The sequence below is a fragment of the Lupinus angustifolius genome, chromosome LG13 (assembly GCF_001865875.1).
Source record: "Lupinus angustifolius cultivar Tanjil chromosome LG13, LupAngTanjil_v1.0, whole genome shotgun sequence".
Classification (NCBI taxonomy): Eukaryota; Viridiplantae; Streptophyta; class Magnoliopsida; order Fabales; family Fabaceae; genus Lupinus; species Lupinus angustifolius.
Window position 1 is genome coordinate 7,683,608 of NC_032021.1, and position 3,698 is coordinate 7,687,305.

The following is a 3,698-nucleotide window of genomic DNA, read 5'->3' on the forward strand; positions in this document are numbered from 1 at the left end:
TGTGCATACCATTGCGTACATCAAACTGCCCACGACAGATGCATAAGGAACCCATTGTATATTTAATTTTTCAACTTCATTTGTAGGACATTGTTTCACACTCAACTTAAAATGAGTAGCAAGATGATTGGTTACTACCATAGCATTTTCCATCTAGAACTTTTGTAACACTCTCTTAATATAGTGCTCCTATGACAGCCAAAGTTTCTTTTCTTGCATATCTCACATGATTCTTATACCAAGAATCTGCTTAGCAGCGCCCATGTCTTTCATGGCAAATGACTTGTCTAGTTGCTTCTTTAACTTGTCAATCATAGAAATATTTTTCCCAACAATAAGCATGTCATCAACATACAATAACAAGATGATAAAATCCCCATCAACAAACTTTGTAATGAAGACACAATGATCAGAAGTAGTCTTTTTGTAGCCTTACTCACACATAATAGACACAAACTTCTTGTATCATTGTTGTGGAGCCTACTTCAAACCATATAGGCTCTTTCTCAACCTACTCACATAGTTTTCTTTCCCTCCAGCAAGAGAACCATCAGGTTGTTTCATATAAATCTCTTCCTTCAAATCACCATGAAGAAAAGCAATTTTTACATCCATTTCCTCTACCTCCAAATCAAGAGTAGAAGCCAAACTCAATACAATTCTAATGAATGACATGTTCAACACAGGAGAAAAAATCACCAATCTGGTTTTATACCTTGGAGATGTAGAATTACTTTCTTGCTTCACCCTGTAAATCCACCTTTTTCCAAAACCTTCTTCTCTTTTGGCAATTTGACCAAATCAAAAATATGATTATCATACAAGGACTTCATCTCTTACATTGCATCCAACCAGTTTTTTTCTTCATTCTCCATAGAATCATGATAATATTCAGGTTCTCCTCCATCTGACACAATAACATAGTCATCAGAAGGGTACCTGGTAGATGGTTTCCTCTTCCTATTAGACATCCGAAGTTGAACTTGACGTGGTTCAAGAGTATCACCAAGATTCACATCGTGTGACATCTCATGTTCATTTTCACCAATATCAATGGAAAATCTAACTCATCTCCAAGTTGTTGATCACCAAAATAATCATGTTGCTCACCATTTTAAATGTTATTCTCAACTATCTAAATCATGTATAGGCGTCCAAAATTGATCAATATTAAACAATCTACTATCTTCTTCGGGTGTAGTATTCTTCGATGTGAACACTCACTTTTGTCCGACCCCTACTTTTGTCTTGTGCAAGACTCAATGAAAAAATAAAACATGGTTTCATGATTTGAGTAGGAATTCATGTAAGTAAGTTGGATATGGTTCGTACGCAAATTCAGTGCCTTTTTTTATTATTAGGCAGAAATCATATTTATGAATAAGTCCCATGATGATAATCAAGCTAAGAAGCACTTCATGAACATCTTTCATGCAATAAAATCATTTGCGTTGAAATGCTTCCATTATAGAATTACCTATCAAATGACAAGTCTGAAGCTATAAAATTAAAACTTCAAGAGAAACCCCTTTGTCCTGAAAAGTTGGAAAGCATTAAAGGTTTCAATTAGGCATGGATGATGTATCAAATATTAAGGTTGTCCTAAAGCATCTACCAAGATAGACAAAGCTTCTTATGCTTGTAGTGATTTTCCAACAACCAGCCACGTTCTTCACAAAATCAAGGCATTACAATAAAGAAAAAACATTGGACTTTTCAAAGGGTCCACCCGTAACACTTCAAAGTGCTATTACATTATAAATAATTCTATTGATGCCATTACATAACAAAATTTTTGTACCAATTGCTCAACCTATTACACACCAAGACAAAGGTATAAGTGTCAAACAAAGGATGGGAGTTGGAATGGTTCTCTCAATCCTAGCCATGGTTATCGCAGCTCTAGTTGAAATAAGAAGGCTTGTACAATCAGAAACAGTCCCACGTAGCATTTTGGTTACTACCACAATTGAGAACACCAACTGTGGGATTTTCCATTGTTAGATTACTTGCAAGTTGGCAACCTGCACATATATAACAAATTCAACAAAATAACACAAGTTCATACCGATTCCAACAAACATATTGCACCAGAACGCAAAATAGAAGATATGTGAAATGGGCAAGAGTTGCATGAACAGTTGTTACAAGAACCTCGAAGGCTATGGAACTACATATGAGAGTGTAAGGAGGGCAACTACTTTTAAACATCGACATTGATAAGAAAGCTACAAACGGTTACCTGATTCTTGTCCTCAAGGTGGATGACCGTGGAAAATATACTGAAATAGTGATAACGCTGGAGGAATCAGTAACACCTACTCCAATTTCTAACCATATATTCTCTTTCTGCCACCAGTTATAATCTGAAATAGTAATAGGTGTTAGAGAATGATAATCAGGCAAGAACCAGAAGAAGAATGATTCTGCTGAGGTCGTCAACAGGCAGGTTTCAAAAGAGACAATAAAAGAGATACACATCAAAGATCCTTGCATGATAGGATTTCAGTTATACATTGTCTTTATTGGCAGTGTTTATTGAGGAGCCTTAAAAGAGCAATCAGGATAAAAATTCAAAAGGGCAGAGTTGTTACAATCAGCCAAATGGAATCAGTAAAAGGCAAAACATGAGCAAACAAAAAAAGCAGTTACGAATCAGCATTCATGGGCAGTTTTACTAATAAAATCAGAGAGCAAAAGTCATAGGATTTTAAAAAAGGCAGTTTCAGCCAGTAACTCAAAAGGTCTTTGCACTGACTCATACTCAGCTATAAATAGCAGTTTCAGGAGATAACATAACAACACACATACATTCAGCAAAAAAGCAAAAGAGAAAGAACACAGAAAAAGAAATCAGAAACATTGCAACTGAAAAAGAGAGAACAATCAGAAAAAGTCAGGAGTGAGCAGAGCACATATGCACGCCGTATAACATCCGGAGATCCATCCTTACACATACTTAGACCAAATCAAGAATCCGCAACACATTTGGGTAGGCAAAAATCATACAACACAACCATAACACAAATTCAAGAATAGGTACACTCTTACTCGATCCATCGAGGAAGAAAAGAGGACAGACAAAGGATCCCAAAAGCGAAAAAGAGGTACGTTCTCAGGTACTCCATTTATTTTAGTCTAAAAGTTTGAAACAAAACGAAACAACATTATATCCTAATCATCAAGGTCGATGTAAATCCAAACAGCTATAAGCAAATGCATCTCTACTCAATTCATATGTAGCAAGTATGATTTATCGCATTCACGAACATACCGTCAATCGCTAAACCACTAAAAGGGATTAAACTCTCTTAATCTTCGGTATCCATATTGAATAAAATGAAAGAGAACAAGAAGAGAATTACTTCTAGGTATCACAGTGACCTTAAACCAAAATAATACAATTCATTTCCAGATTAACATCAACCCGTATACGTTTTACGTTTTCTATATGCATCTCATCAATCAAGAATAGCATGCAATAAAAGAAACGTAAATATCAATATGAGGGATTTGGTCCCTTACCGATTTCCCGCGGATCTGTAATTCCATGATTGAGGGATAGGTCCCAAAACCTAATCAAGCATGTGAAGTGATGTAATGGGTCTCAGGGGTATCGTGTGTCCTCTTGGACAGAGACTCATCTTGTTGCATCGTGAGAAGGGAAGCCTCGAATCGGAAAGCCATCGCAAACCACC

At 36.2% G+C, this 3,698-nt stretch overlaps 1 long non-coding RNA gene across 1 annotated transcript; it reads right to left on the bottom strand.

Moving 5' to 3' along the window:
- On the bottom strand, positions 1,621-2,477 carry LOC109325086. The gene is made up of 2 exons (XR_002105078.1): positions 2,243-2,477; positions 1,621-2,024 (listed from the first exon to the last, which is right to left on the bottom strand). It is a non-coding gene; the product is annotated as an uncharacterized LOC109325086 (long non-coding RNA).